Genomic DNA, 17,536 nt, shown 5'->3' on the forward strand with positions numbered 1-17,536 from the left:
CATACTCCTTGTTTGAGCAAATCACTCTCATTGCAGATGAGCCAGGTAAAGCTATGGTGAGAAGAGTCTAAATCTCCTTTTTCCCCACCATCATCATGGCCCTTGGGTTCCATGCAAATCACTGGAGTCATTCCAAGTAGAGAAAACCAAAAAGAACTCATAACTTTTGCATTATTTCCCATGAGTAACCAACATTCAAAGACCATATATATGCTGTATCTTGTGGACAGTCATCACACAATTATTTACTTCCTTTGTACTCCTTGCTTCTTTCCCCTGCTCTCTTCTTTCTTTCTCTCTTTTTCTCTCTTTCTCTCTTCATTCTTTTTTTTCTCTTCTCCTCCCTCCCTCCCTCCTTCCCTCCTTTCTTCCTTCCCTTCCTTCCTCTTTTCCTCCCTTCCTTCTTTCCTTCCTTCCTTCTTGTTCTTTTCTTCCTCTTCCTCCTTTTTCTTCCATTTCCTTCTTTTCTTTTTCCCACTTTTCATCTTTCCTACCCTTGTAGTCTTCTTTACACTTTTCTTCTTTCCTTCTTTTCCCTCTTTTATTTTTTCCTGTTATTCTCTTTCCCTTAATCTCCTTCCTGATTCCATATTTCCTTTTTGCTCTTTATACTGCTCTAACTCTTACTCTTAAGTTGCTATTGAGCCTTTTATACGTATTCAACAGAATCAGGCTAAGAGTCTACTGACATCTGTTTGGAAACTGGGTTATTCTCGCACCTGTTTGAAAAAAAAAGTGTTGTAGGTTGGGGATGATGTGGGTACATCCTAATGTATGTATAACTTTATTTCCCTTTTCAATTTGAACAATTATATTGTCAGAAAAGGGCAGAAAACAGACAGTTTAAAAGTAAACTTTGAGAAAGAAGCCGCCAGAGAAATAAATACTTACTGAAATCAAAGGTAATAATATCTTGTTTTGCAGGGGATTTACATGTGACTACCATGAGGATGTCAAAATTGTTAACTAGAAAATCCTGTTAGCTAGAACTTGTTGGTATGGAACAATTGTATATTGGTTATTTGTGGTGGATCTGACCAAATGTGAATTTAGTTTTTGTATTCTTAGAGGTGAGGCTCTTTCCCCAAAAGGAAACTCTATTTTGAGATATGGACTGAAAAAGTACAGCAGAGATAGAAGCCAAGAAAAGGCCAAATAAGTTGAGGAAGACTTCGAAGAGCTCAGAATGTTTTCTGCTACTTAAAAACAGCAAAATGAAGGACAGCCAAGCTTGGCTGAGCCCAGTTGAGTGGAAGACTGAGAAAAGACTGATCTCTTACTTATTAAAAAGAACCAATCAGCCATATTCAAGTGAGTGGATATGCCCAGAAAAGCAGCTGAATTGAAATCTCAAAGAATACTTTAGAGTCTGTATTGAACCCTCAGTAGGCTTACTGAAAGAAGGAAAATTTTGAATTGCTAGGAGTTGAGTTGATTGGAAGAAGTGTTGCTGCTAAGTATGAAGAATCCTCTACTGTTTAACAAAACTGGATGCAGAAATAAGAGTCTTATTTTCCTTGCCCCTTATTTGAATCTAAAGTCTAAGAGAGGAGAAAATTTTAAAAAGGGCTGGTTTTAATCCTTAAGGAATATTTTGCCTTGACAATTGTGTATATTGGTGAGAAAATGTGACCCAGAATTTTGGATATACTGTTATGTTATTATTATTCTTGTTTTGCTTTTTATTTTAGTAAAGTTTTCATGGTTGAAATGTTATGGTGTCATCTTGGCTGTTAAATGGAAAACATACCAGTGAGTGCTTGCTTTCACCACTCCAGATGTGCAAAATTGCTGCATAACCCCTCCATATTAGATTTATGATTGAGAGTACATTCTTTTTTTTTGGAGCAAAACTAATTTTTTTATTAGAGCTTTTTATTTTCAAAACATATGCATAGATAATTTTTTAATACCCACCCTTGTAAAACCTTCTGTTCCAAATTTATTTTTCTCCCATCTTCCCCTGCCCCTTCCCCTAGTTGGCAAGTAATCCAATATATGTCAAATATGTGCAATTTTTCTATACATATTTCCACAATTATCATGGTGCAAAATAAATCAGATCAAAAAGGAAAAAAAAATGAGAAAGAAAACAAAAATCAAGCAAACTACAACAAAAAAGTGAAAGTACTATGTTGTGATCCATACTCAGTCCCCACAGTCCTTTCTCTAGGTGCAAATGCAAGACTATTGGAACTGGCCTGAATCACCTCACTGTTAAAAAGAGCCACATCCATCAGAATTGATCATCATATAATGTGCTGTTGCCATGTACAATGTTCTACTCACTTCACTCAGCATCAGTTCATGTAAGTCTCTCCAGACCTTTCTAAAATCATCCTGCTGATCATTTTTATAGAAAAATAATATTACATAACATTCATATACTATAACTTGTTCAACCATTCTCCAACTGATGGGCATCCACTAGGTTTCCAGCTCCTTACCACTACAAAAAAGGCTGTTGCTAATATTTTTGCACACGTGGGTCTTTTACCCTTTTTTAAGATTTGAGAGTAAATTCTAGTAATATCTAGTTTAGGGGACCAGCCTAGACAGAAAGAGAGAAGAGTAGGGTGAGTATGTATACCATGCAGCCATACTTGTCATACAAATGAATAGAATTCTGGACTTGGAATAAGCTTCACATACTGACTTAGTTATGTATTAATTGTGTGACCTTTCATAAAATCAGTTTTCCTATAGACCAAAGGATGATAATATGTACAATGCTTACCTTACAGGGCTGCTGTGAAGATAATATTTTGGGACATTATATGAATGTCATTTGCCACCTAATTCTAAAGCTCTTCCTGGCTTAGATTTCTGACTTAACTGCGAGCCAAGGTTACCAGCTTTGTTTCCTGAACCTTTTTGTCACTGAATAGTTGTTTACAGCATGCTTTTTTTCCTTTTACCTCTATCATATTCTCTGGAAGCCCTTTCTACTTTGTTTTTTTTTATAGGTACTCATAAGGAAAGAGTAAATTCACATGTAATACATTATGGTAAAAGTAATTTAATATATATATTAAGATATTTACCTAGGGCAATCTGGGCTGCTCCCAAGCTGCCTAAATCTAGCTACCTAGCTTGTTTTAGATCCTCTTTAAGTCTGGGCTTCTACTATAATGTTATGTAATATATAACCTTACTCTGCTAGTCCCTGACCTGGAATGGCATTCTCCTTAGTCAGAAAATCCAAAATTGACATATGAATCCATGCCAGTCTAGACATTTTAGTCAAAATTCACTAATTCATTAAAAAATTGGCTCAAATGTCAGCCAACAAGGAATGGCTATTGTTCCTGATTAAAATTAGGTAATCTATTCACATATCTCCTCCCTCCACCCCAGTACTGACTGCCTTATTCACTTGCTTCACTGGTTTCCTCTTTCAACCACAAATGGAAGAGGCACCGAGTATCAATATTAATACACAGTATCCCATAAGGCAAAAGGGAATAATTTATCCTGATCCCCTTCTCCCTCTCCTTATTTACAATGCATTTCAATACAGTTACATAATATGGTAACTGTAGCCAAGAGTGAGGCGTCTCATGTTCAGACTCCACTATCCTTTCTATATTCTCATTTGATCAAGTTTTCTCAAATTTCTGAGTTTGTTCATTCATTCATTCATTCAATTAATCAACAAACACTTATTAAGTGAATCAAGTATTTAAAAAATAAAAGTCTCTTTCCCCAAGGAATATATATTCTAATATTTTAATGGATAAAATAACATATACAAATATAATTTTATACACACAATACATAAGAACAAGTTCAAGATGACTTTGTAGGAGTAGCCACTAAAACAGAAGGTATCACTTAGATTGATGACATCATATTATTTCCAGGTTTTCTTTCAAGTTATCATGACTAAAAAGACTGACAAAAAACCCCAACCATTCTTATCATATGTGCTTTCAAAAATTTCTATTTTATCTCTCACAATAGTACTTTGCCACCAAAACAATGGTAAATCCCAACTTCCTATTCAATATTGTGGACTTTCTATTTGCTTCATAGCAATAATACCTTGTGAATGTTCATCAAACATTGTCTAATGATGGAATGAATTGTGAATGAATGCTTATCTTATAATAATGTCACTTTTGTCAGTAGTGTTTCATTCTGATGCTATGTGACTAGCTATGTGACTTTGGGCAACTGCTTAACCATGTTTGTCTCAGTTTCTTCATCTGTAAAATGAACTGGAGAAGCAAATGGCAAACCACTCCCAGTATCTCTGCCAAGAAAACCTCAAATGGGGTCATGAAGGGTTGGAGTGAATTGAAACAACATTAGCTCTTCATGAAGTCTACAGCACAAGAGACTTGGCATTTGTGTAGTGGAAAAAGCAGCTGTGTGAGAGTTATGGGATCTAGGTGTTTTTTTTTTTTTTAGTCCTGGCTCTGCTACTAATGAGCTGTGTGACTCTGGATGATGATTTAACCACCCTGAGCCCAATTTTTTCATTTATAAAATGAATGAATTAAATTAGACAATTCTTCTAACTCTAAAATTCTACAAGCTTGAGTTGGTCAGATTTTGTTTGCAAAGAAGAATTATGAGATGGCATATAGCTAGTCAGAAATAGTAGGCATGTTCCTAGGGCTTCATTTCCCCAAATGCTTCAAGTTCAAAGATTATTATTCATTAGGAGGGATTCTCTGAACATTTGCTACAATGGTTGAGGTATCTGTAGCATGGGTGGGGAGTGCTCTACAAAGCAGAAGGTTTTAAGAGTGGGCAGTGTTAACAGAGAAAGGAAGGAAAGATGAAACATAGGATGACAAAGGATGAAATATAGGATGGCACAAGTGGCTTGGAGATGCATACTATGATTTGCAATTTGAGGGGAGGTGAAGTGTGAAACATGGTATGTTCAATCACACTGTGGCAAATGGGCCATGATTATTATAGAGCCAAAGTGGGAAGTTTTACCATTCTCCAGCCTTTTCAAGATTGCTGGGAAAGAAATGCCAAGAGAGAGGATAATATGGTAATGCACTCTAAGTTTTTATCACAGATTTTGTGAGCTCTAAAGTGACCATACCTTCCCCTTATACTGGGATATCTGGGGGGGATTAAGGGTGATTTAGATTAGTGCCCCTAGAAATGGTAGGAGATGGAAATCATTAATGGATAGGGAAAATGATTTTATTATTTGATTCTCTTCCATATTGTTTGTGCTGTTTCATGTTTTATTTAAGTGGCTTCACTGTCAGATTTATGTCTTTTCTATGGTCTAGCAGTAGATAAAGGAATTGAATGGGAACTCAGACACTATTTCACTATTTCACTATTTTCACTATTCATTATCTCAAAACAGCCACACTGCATCTGGGAATAATTTTGCATTATCAGGACCTGGAGAGGATGTATGTAACTACTATTGGTAAAAAGAAACAGAAATGAGGACTTAGTTGAGGTGAGGAATAGAGTAATTGTAGCAAACAGATACAGCTTGAAAATGCTTATTTTTTTCTTAGAGGATCACTTAGAATACCAGGGCAAATCTAGCTGACTATCCCAGGAAACATAGGAATGCTCTTCCTCCTCTTCTTTCCTGGCCCAAGTTGTATAGAAAAAGTTAGAGGATAAGGACATCCTGGAAAATTTAGGACAAGGTTATTGAGATATACAGGCGCAGCCTGTTGATGATTTTCTCCACAGCTATAGATGACTATTTCTCTACTCTTCCCACTAAATAATGGACTCTGGGCATGTGCATGTAAATCAGTCATAGCGTGTCCAGAGAATTGGTCTCTGTAATACATCTTGGTCTCTGAAAAAGAACTTCAATTGTATAATGGATTTTAGAAGTCTCAAAAGCTGGTTCAACTAACATATTTGTTAGTCTAATAAATGATTTTGCTCTTGTCAAGATTTTTCCATATAGCACAATTTAATAGCTGAATCAATAGTTTCTCCGACATGACAAAGGGACCTGTGTATGCTTTGATGGGAGATACAAAGCCTCCAGTTGTTATAATATTGCTAAAATGAGAAAAAAAAGTTTTGTCTCTTCTAAGTGTATTTTTGTAAAGTGAAAATATATATAGCACTTTTTCTAGGAAAATATTTTTTATCAAAATTTTCTCCCATAGTCTTCCTTTACTCTGTTATTACACATGAATATACATTTTACACTCCTCTTACTCATGTTCCTGGTTTGATGAGCTTGTTTCTAGACAATACTGTCTTAGAAAGGGATTCAATTTTAACATGGCTTCTTTCCCTCTGAACTGATATGGGGCTTTTTAGAAAAGGAAATCACTCATTCCATGGGGGACAGAAAGGGCATTTACCAACATTTTTTCTTAACATATTTTTTCTGAGTTCATTGCAGTGCTTTGCCCAATGCCTTCAGTCAAAGAGACCATCTCCTCCAGTAAACATTGCACTTGAATCTTTCTAATGGCTTTTTTCCCCCTAAATTAAGATTCCCTAACTACTCCTTCCCTTTTGTACTTTTTCTTCCTCTCTCCAGTTATTTAGCTTAATCTCTTTTAAGGAAGCCTATTCCCACTGGCTTGCCTTCATTCATCCTCAAATCTTCTCATTTCTTCTTATTTGTTATCCCTTGTATTTTTATAGTTTTGATAAGCTTATGAGTTCTTTTTTTCTTTCTTCTATTTAGTTATTTAATTCTTCTGTACTTTTTTTACTCTTAGTTAATAACCAAGCAAAATCATCCTTTTCTTCCCCTTCCACTGGTTTTGCTCATTAGTTTTTAAAATGCCATTTCTGTGCCTTTTTCTAAATAAGAATTCTATCCTTCATTCTCTTTATTATTGATGTTCCTTTCCTATCCATTCTAGACTTCTATTCTTTGGGTCCTTATTTAATCTATCTTTAGTCTCTCTATTCCTCACTAAATTAAAGCTTCTAAAATACCTATTTTGGGTTCTCTCTTCTAAGTGATTTCTGTGTTATTATCTTTACAACTTGCCTCAGCCCTTTTTTCTGTTGTGCCTCACATTTAGAAAATCAGATCTTCTGATCTTTCGGATATTCTCAGAATATTGTCTTATAGTAGGAATTTTCCTATGTCACTAGGTGTACAATAACATCATTAGCCTTTGCCCTCCATATGGTCATTTCTCCTTTGCAGTTGCCTTTGTGGATCCATTCTTTCTCACTTTTCTAAGTGTCATTGTCTCTAGTGCTTTAATTCCTTTTCTTTTGGTCCAGGAATAATAGTCTTTTAAAGTATTATATAATTATTTGTATATCAATAACATTATGGAATTCCTTTATACTACTAGAGACTGATAATTAGATTAGGACTTTTGGATATTTTCGTTGATGAATTAAATAAATTCCTCTTTTGGATTTGCTGAAGCAACTTGGAAGAAATTTGTCTTGGTATTGAGATTCTTAGAACATCTGTGTCTTTCATATTAAGCCAAAACAGTTAGTTTTTTCAGTGGAATGTGTGTTATTTGCAAAATACCTGACCTTAGTTGTTGGGTAGCATTCCAATTGGCGCAGACATTTTGCTAAAATTGTACATTAACGGTTCACCAAAATTCCATTTTCTAAGTCTAAAGACAAAATATATCAGAAATCAATGTCAGGGAAAGAATTGTGATGATGGAATGATAAATTTTTCCAAACAGGCCAGATATTCTGTCCTTTGAAAAAAAAGTAAAGTTACAGAGATTATTGGTATTGGCTGTTCCTCTAAGCAACTGTGTTCCCTAAACATTTCCAGGGATGGTAAACAAATATGTGGGTAAGTTAGAAGGGAGGAAACCAACTGTACAGAATGGTTGTTTATATGCTTGGGGGGAAGGACTGTTACAGACTGGTTTCTAATGATAACCTTTGGGAGAACTGAACAATTGGATTCTGTCTGCATGATGGTCTCTCTTAAGAACTTCAGAATTGATTGCACAACATGGGAGACATGGGCACAGGACTGCCCTGAATGGTATGCCCTCATCAGAGAAGGTGCTATGTTCTATGAGCAAAGCAGAATTGAAGTAGTTTAGTAAAAATACTAGATGTGCAAAGTTAGAGAATGCAACCCAAATATTTATGTGGATTATTTGTGCCTAATTTGTGGCAGAGCATTGTGAGCTTGTATTGGTCTGATCACCCACAGATGCACACACTCTTAACTTGACTTTAAAATAGGGATGTCATTTTGGTCCTCTTTGAAAATGAAGGACAACAACCAACCAACCAACCAATATTGGAGTTATTAAGACTTCATGTCTCTGCTGCCATATAGGTTAGCCATGGTTGATTGATTCAGCTTAAAACTTTTGTTGAAACTTTTTGTTGAAAGTTTTGCCCACTATCTTTCTAGTACTTCCAGTGAAGGATGGGAAAGAAGTGCCATCCTCAAACATTTGCAGAAATAGTAACTGCTCAAACATGTCTAAGAGAGCAAGTAATCTGGCAGGTGAGACTGACTTGGGATCTTAGGCCCTGGCTGCCTCTTCTGCTTTGTGCTTCTTTTTCTGAGCATTTTGAAATACAGCACAGAATTATAAATACAAAAAGCCAAAAATTGTAGCATTTTTTTTTCTGGGAATGGTTATAACACAAATGTGCTTATAAGAATAGTATATACAGTGTGAGAGTCATAGTTAGTGATAATATTTATCATTATGATGAAATATTTGTCCATATTTCAAATAATCTTGAAAATTTCAGATTTTTTTGGTTGACTTCTTGTGGTATCTGATTAGGTTATGCTTGTTTGTTTGTTTGCTTTTGCTTTGTTGGTACCTTAGGAAGAGCCAATATTGTTAGTAAGATAAATATCTGCTCTGCCATTTTCTTATTGTTTTGGAGGGATCTTTTAAAGTAGTTTTCCTACCATAAAACAATATTCTTTCTGTCACCTGCAAGAATTGATATTTCTAAGCATGAGGCACTGGCAATAACAGAAATTATTTAAAAAGGGAACCTAAAATAGATATCCTAGAAGTCATCCAAACATGTAACTAAATCCCACCAGATTTTTAGTTGCTACAGCTGTAACTCATTTTCTACTCTCTGGAATTCCTGTGGTGCAGTATAGCAGTGTAGCAGTGATTTTCTTTGATAAAGGTACAGTAGATATAATACTTTTCACTGTTGCTAAATTTTTCACAATCTCTCAGGATTGGGACCTATAGTTTAAGAAACTTTGTTATAAACCAACCTCATTTTCTAGATTAGTAATTGCCCTTAGTCACATAGGCAGGAAGAATAAAGAGGCAAGATGTGAACCAGGTCCTCTGACTTCAAAACCAATTCTTTAGTACAGAATTGTAGAACACCTTGCCTTCTGATTCACAACAAGCCAGCCAGAACTAGTAAATATAATTTGGCAAATACAATTGAACATACGTAATGTTAATTTGAGGTTTTCTAAGTCAATATGCCATCAGCAGGGATCTTCATGTAAGGTTTAGTGGTCCTATTTGTACTTGAGTTTGACACCACTTCAATTCTCTTTACTCTTGTTCATTCTTCCTTTTTTCAAAGAGAACTAATGACATTATGGGTGAGGTCTTTAGTTGTGTGTGAATTGGAATTAAGGGAGGCAAAATTGTACAAAGACATCAACCTGGAACTCTCTTCTAATGCCATTAAAGTTCAGTGGCAGGACAAAAGTCAGGATGACTGCCTGGGAGATAGGGGTTGATCTTGGCATCCTTGATATCTGACCAGACTCTAACTAATCCACAGTACCTGCTTCATTCTTACCCTAAATATGCTGGGAATCTCCAACATCACCTAAACTTAGTTACCTTATCTTATTATCATACTAGAACAAGGACTATACATTTAAAAAGTAAACCATGAAATTGGAATTAAAACAAGTAACAAGGAAATAGTTGAGGATTTTCACACAGCACTCAAGTAATTAGGATCACATTTCCAAGGAAATTGAGGAGGAGAATATTTACTGAAATTGATGTTCATACTTAAGGAAGACTGCCAATTTTCAGCTGTGTGATTAGACCAAAGTTTGGGAAGACTTATTTCTGTAGAGCTTGACACTTTTGATCTCAGTTACAAAAGAAGGGACTTTCTGACACCCTCAGCTTGGGTCAAGAGGAAAGCTGAGGTGGGGTTAGGGGAAACTAAGGGGTGGGACAGAAAAAAAAAACTCCCTCTGGCAGCAGATGCTGCTTTTTTCTTTGTTGTAGAATTGAGCTCATGGGTTCCTTTCTTCTCTGAATTCCAGAATAATTGAAATCATAGGATGCAATAATTTTTGGGACATAGTTCCAAATTGCTTTTTAGCAATTTGGATCAATTCACAGCTTCAGCAACAATGAATAATGTGCCTATTTTTTTATGACTGTGATTTGTCAATGTGTTTTTTAGGTCAATTTTGCCAATCAGTATGAAGTAGAACCTCAGAGTTTCATTAACTTTAAATTTATAATTTTCATTTCTATAATTAATAATTTTATATCTTTTATAGCTTGGATTTTTTTCTTAGAATTTTTTTGTGGCTATTTTTTTTTGGCATTTATCACTTGGGGAATGATTCTTATTTACATAAATTTGAAGCAGTTCCTCATCAAAAAAAATTTGCTGCAAAGATATTTTCCTTGGTTATTTTTCCCTTCTAATTTTTTTTTGCTATTTTTTTTGTTTGCATAAAGATTTTCCAATTTTACATTGTCTTCCCTTATCTTCTTTATCCCTTTTTTGTTCATGAGCTACTTCCAATCTGTAGAGCTGAAAGATAATTTCTTCCTTGGTCCTCTATTTTTAATTTATTATCTCATCTTTATATTTAAGTGTAAACATAATTTGGAGCTTATCTTGATATATTAGTGTAACAGACTTTTTTTCCATTTTTCTCATAATTTTTGTCAAATATTGAGTTATTACTCCTATAGTTTGAGTCTTTGGGTATATTAAATATTAGTCCACTATGCTCATTTCCTTCAGTATGTTGTAGGTCTAATTTGTTTCATATTTTGACCTCTCTATATTTTGATCAGTAATCAGTTAATCAACTAATAAACATTTATTGAGTACCACTATATCCTAGGCACTGTATTAAATAAGCAATGGGTTACAAAAAGAATCAAAAGGAAGTTCTAGCTTCAAAGTGTGAAAAGAAGTTTATACTAGGAATGTAGAAGCTGTACTTTCTGTGACCCGAAATAAAAATCTTTATCTGAACATTGAAAAAAAAATCTACTGGAGGAGACAACATGCAAACAAATACATTCAACACAAGCTACATATAAGAAACTCTTTGGAGTCTCTACTGCCACAAATGATAGGGACAACTGATAGAGTCTGGAAACTCAAAAATTGATGGATCCCAAAGGGCAATTCAAAAGGGACTTGAAGAGTCCTTCAAACAAAGTGGCTGAGAACTGAATCTCTTGCCTCTTAGCAAATCTACCCTGTCTCTCACACAAGGTAGTGCTTTCAATTTCCACTGGTAATAAGAGAGTCCTGTAGCATCGGATCCTGGGATTGGGAGTTACATTACCAGTATCTAATACTCACAATGTGCTGTGTGAGGGTCATAGTTAATGATATGTATCTTTACAATGAAATATTTATCCTCATTTCAAATAATATTAACAATTTCAATTTTTTTTGGTGGATTTCTTGTGGTATTTGATTAGACTGTGATTGTTTTTGCTTTGTTAGTAGCTTAACAAGAGCCAGTACTAATAATAAGAGAAGTATCTCTCTGCCATCTTCTTCTTATTATTATTTGTTCCTTCTTTTCTTCTTCTCCTCCTCTTCCTCTTCCTCCTCCTCCTGCTCCTCTTCTTCCTCCTCCTCCTCCTCCTTCTTCTCCTTCCTTCCTTTCTTCCTTCCTTCCTTCCTTCCTTCCTTCCTTCCTTCCTTCCTTCCTTCCTTCCTTCCTTCCTTCCTTCCTTTCTCCTCCTTCTTCTTTCAGCCTGTGCATTTTATGAAGTAGCAAAATTTATAGACCCACTTAACCAGGCAAAAATAAGTTGTAACATGTTGCAATAAGCTGAAAGTGTATCACTGTTAACTCCTTTAGGTCATGAAGCTTCCCCTTTTCACTCAAGATAGCTTGAGTTCTGCTTATGAGCTTTGATATACAGACTGAGTGAAAGTACCAGTGTTGCTGTGTATATTAAAATATTAGAAAAAAGTTTTATTTATTTTTATTTTTAAGGAATGATAGATATAAATGTTGTTTGTTGTTGTTTAGTCATTCAGTCATGTCTGATTCTTCATGACCCAATCTGAGGCTCTTTTATCTTTACTATCTTTCAAAGTCTGTACAAATTCATGTTCGTTGCTTTTATAAGACTAACTATATGTCTCATCCTCTGCCATCCCCCTTTCTTTTTGCCTTCAATCTTTCACAATATTAGGGTCTTTTCCAATGACTTTTGTCTTTTCATTAAATGGCCAAAGTGTTTAAGCTTCAGTTTCAGTATTTGATCTTCTAGTGAATACCCAGAATTAACTTATTTAGGTATTGGCTTATTTGTCCTCCTTACTGACATTCAAAAAATTTCTCCATCATCACAATTCCAAAATGTTGATTCTGTGGCACTCAGCTTTCCTAGTAGTCCAACAGTTCTTATATTTTCTTCTTTCATGCCAATGGATTGTGCTGTGTATCCCTTGTTGGATGCAGTTTGGAGATCACTGGGCTAGACTATTGTAACAGTCATCTAAAAGGACTGCTGGCTAAATGCGTGCTTTTCTCCTTTCTAATCCATTTTCCACAGAGCTGCCAACTTGTTCTGCTCTCTAAGATAGAGATCTGATTTTGTTGCTTCCTTACTCAAAAATCTTCAGTGGTTCTTTGTTATTTCCAGATTGTAGTGCAAAATCCTTAGTTTGCCATTTAGTCTATGAATGGATCCTACTTAGCCTTTGTCTTATTATATATATATATATTTATATGTACTTTCAATTCTAGTCAGATTGACTCCTCTACATAATACTACTCCAAATCGACTCTTGTACATAACACTATAACACTCCAAGCTTTTGCTTTTAGGAATGCATTCCTTTCTGACCCCAATCTCTTAATATTTTAGTTTTACTGGGCATGATAGCATAAGTCTATCATTCCTGCTACTGGGATAACTGAGGTTGTTAGAGCTCTTTATCTCAATTATTCTGAGTTCTTGTGGACTCAATCAATTGGGCATCTGTATTATTTAACATTGATATGGTGAATCTTTGGTAGCAGGAAGCCTTTGATGAAGGTGAGGTAAATTGATATTAATTTATGAAATTATGAAATGGAGAGAAGTATGTCTAGTTCTTTGGGCATTCAACAACAAAAACCATGACTGACATGGGACATAGGGAGAATCATATTTGAATTAGTCACAGAGTATGCGTGGGCAAAGAGTTCAGGTGACATAAGTACTGAAAGGAGAGCTAAAGTAGACAATAGCACAAGAATGGGAAAATGGGATGGTGAAGGGAGGCAGTGTGAAGAAGAGCCTAGAAAGAGGGGAAAGGCAAATAGCATCTCTCATATAACTGTTAATTAGAGTTGGGAGCATGGAACCAGATGGAGATGGAAGGATGCTAAAGTGATACAAGGCATGGGAGGAAGCAGTTTGAGATCTCATTTTTATAGCTTATTCTTTTTTTGGGGGAAATAAATTTATTCCTACCTGTATCATCTTGGGATTAGTTAATTAACATAGCCAAATCATCTCAAAGTAATCAGTAAAATTTCAGGTACATCTCAAAATTATCAACTACTTTTTGATGTTCTGCTGGTCTGGATCTGTGGAAGTGTGGAATTTGTTATATATCCTAGGACTAGAACCCTGACAGCAGTGTTTGGGTGACTTCTGCTTTAGCACATATTACCAGGATGTGAATTTTTCTTAATATATGATATAATTTGTAAATTATGCTCCTTTGATCTTTGAGATGATTGGTACATGGCTTCTGGGTTCCCTTTTGCCATTTTATTTCTTGCTCTATTGCCCCTTTATACTACTTAATATACTTACTAGGAATAGGATGGGAGTGGTCAGGGGGAACAGGACAAAATATAATTTTAACATATGAGACAAACTTGCCCAGGGCAGAAAGAGAGCTGATTAAAGCTTCTAAACTGGTCAGCATAGGACTAAGATTGTGACCAGTCTAAAACTTCCAGCCGAGATTAGATAAAAATAGCCACAAGGATACACTAGTCTATTAGAGACTGAAAAAGGGGGGAGCTAGGTGGCTCAATGGGTAGAGCACTAGCTCTAAAGTCAGGGATACTTGAGTTCAAATCTGACCTCAGACACAGAACACTTTCTAGCTGTGTGACCCTGGGCAAGTCACTTAACCCCAATTGCCTCATCAAAAAAAGAAAAAAAAAAGGCTGAAAAGGGATGATTCCTTTCAAGGTGCAGATGGGCCAATTCCAATTTTATACTCATTATAATCTATGATTTGTATGGTATTCTTTTAGGGCATGTAAGTGAATGTGGGGTTATGAAATTATGATTTATTATCAGTAAATGTTTGATTTGCATGCCTATTTTATATATCAATATACCTGGAGTTGCATGAAAATTTCTCAAGCAAAAAGGGAACACAAGTGGAAAAAGTTTAAGAAGCCCTGACCTAGGGTATAAGGAACTGAAAGTGTCATTCTGTTTATAAATTGTGAATGTAACCCCTCAAAGTATGAAATGAACAAAACCTTAACACTTTGCACATGATGGCTGTTCATAATTTAGGCTTAAGATTTCAAGGGGTCCATAAACTTGCATTGGAAAAAGAAAACTTACATCTTTATTTCAATGTAATTTAGTTCCTTTGAAAAACTGTATTTTATTTGCTGCACTTAAAAACATTCTTATGATAATGGATCCATGGGCTTTGCTGGACTGCCAAAAGAGACCACAACCCCTCAAAAGATTGAGTCATTGCTTTATATCCTGTAATTTTATCAAGTCTATTGGAGGGCTCAATTATTAATTGGTCTCCCAGTCATAAATATTCAATAAACTATTCAATAAACTACAGGATTTCTCTGTAGCCTCTAGGATAAAATATAAACTCCTCTGCTCAGCTTTTACAACCCTCACAAGCTGACCCAGGTGCTGTGTTTGACATTGTAGGGGTTACAGAGATGATCAAAATATAGTTTGTGTCCTTAAAGGGTTTATTATTTAGCAGGGTGGATGAGACATTTGCTTGAATAGCAACAGCATAAAGCAGAATAAAGTAGGCATAAAACTCAAGGGAATAAAGGAAGGGTTTTCTAAGATGATTTTAAGACTTTCAGAGAATATGCAGTGTGGTTCAGAGTGAAGACTGCTGGATTTAGAATCAGATGTTTTTGTTCAGTAATTTTTCAGTTGTGTCCAACTCTTTGTGATTCCATTTGGGGTCTTCTTGGTAAAGATACTAGAATGACTTGCCATTCCCTTGTTCAGCTATAGGGATAAGTGATTTGCTCAGGTTCACACAGCTAATGTCTGAAGTCAAATTTGAATTCATGACCTTAGTTCAAATCCTAGCTTTGTCTTTTATATATATTACCTGTATCATCTTAGGCAAATTAGTTAATCTCTCTGGCCTCTTGTTTCTGCTGGGGTTTGTTTAGATTACATTAAATTTCTAGCATAGAATAGAAATTCCTTTAAACACTTTTTAAAATGCTCTCAAAACTGGCCCAAATCAAAACCTGCATAGTGCTGTGTTTAATTCTGTTGAGGATACAATGATGAACAAAGTATAATTTGTACCCTCAAAGAGTGTATTGTTTAGTGGAATCAATAAAACACTTACTTTGGAAAACCCAGATTCACTTTGGAAGAAGCAATTTGGCCATAATTTGGCCACAGTTCAGATTTTCACAGATGTAGTTAGCATGATAGAAGCAGGAGAAGTTCTGAACACCATGGACAGTGGACCCCCACCTGGGATTGAAATCAGTTCCCCAAGTCCTGGTAGCTTTTACTCTGGTGACCGCAACCTTACTGATTACTGCATGTTATTCCACATTTGTTGCTTGGGTCTTCCTGCTTCTTGAATTATAGCAGCATTTAGATTCCTGCATCATTCAGGAAATAGAAGGCAGGAAAATGGCTGAAAAGAAAGATGTAAAAACCAGCCATCGATTCCTTTTTATTATGTTTCTCTGTCCTCTCAAGGACAGAGGAGGTGCTTTCCATCTGTTTAAATCTTCCGGTGGCTCCGCCAGCCCCGGAGAGCAGGATAGTTTGTGTATCTCGCACTCACATTTTGACTCGGTGTGTAACCCCTCAAACTTTTTCTCTTGATTAAGCGGAATCTGCTAGCACCGCGTTCTCATTCCCACCCAGTGTTAAAAGTTCACTTTGCTCCGCGTTTACTTCTCTGACAGCTTTGTAATTTTCAGGCGTTTGAAGCTGCTGGCAGGGTGGAGCAGAGGCCCTGAAGGACAGCAAGGTATTGTCATTTGCATGCATGGGGAGAAACACCTTCATTTTCGGGCTGCCACATTCTGTTCCCATAATCTATCGAATGCCTGTCGAGGTGGCTTGTGACCACATGACTTAGCATATGCCAGATACAGGGAAAGTCTGTGTGGGATGGAAGCTCGCCCTGCTGCCTTCAGCCTAGCCCTGTAGCCTACGTAGTTATGTGCGGTGGGATTTCCCTAAGGATCACACCCAGGCTAGAGAAAGGGAGAACAGGGCCTCACGTGGATTTGCATATGATTTCTTTAGAATATTTGCATGCCACAGAGACGTTGCATTGTATTTTTCCATATACATTTTTAATTTTGGAATTGTACCTCAATTTCAGCTTTTTTTTAATCACAGGCCAATCACCCAATATCTTTAGGTTTTTCCTTTGTTTATTTAATTTAATTTAATAATTTTAAATTTTATTTTAATAATTTTAAGCTTTTATTGTATAATATTTACTAATAATTTTATATTAGTTAATATTAATAATCACAAATATGAGATTAATATTAGCTGCACTGCATATAGTGCTTACTAATGTCATATAATATATTCTGTTATTGTATATAAAATATATACTATTATCAATATACTATTAACTTGATATGTAATAATTGTCACATAACATTGACGATATAATAATGTATAATGTTAATGTTACATATAGTATTATAGTACAACAAGTTTATAATGCTAATGTTATACAAAAACAATTGTATGACTAATGTATAATAAAATATAGCATTATAACATAATATACAACATGATTGCATATTATAATACTGTTATATTTTAATGATTATCAATTAATTGATAAAATAATTAGAGTAGATTCCTTATTTCTTTATCAAATGAGTGACTTGGACTAAAAAATTTTATTTAATATGAATTTCAACCCTAAATTCTATAATTCTTTTATATTTCCTTCTTATCTATTTTCTCTATAATTTGGATTCATGTCTATGAGGTAATTTTATGCCTCATGTCAGTGATTCTGCACTTAGTAGGATTTTTTTTTTTATTAAATAACTTTTTATTGACAGAACCCATGCCAGGGTAATTTTTTACAACATTATCCCTTGCACTCACTTCTGTTCCGATTTTTCCCCTCCCTCCCTCCACCCTCT

This window comes from Sarcophilus harrisii, chromosome 3 (assembly GCF_902635505.1).
Source record: "Sarcophilus harrisii chromosome 3, mSarHar1.11, whole genome shotgun sequence".
Classification (NCBI taxonomy): Eukaryota; Metazoa; Chordata; class Mammalia; order Dasyuromorphia; family Dasyuridae; genus Sarcophilus; species Sarcophilus harrisii.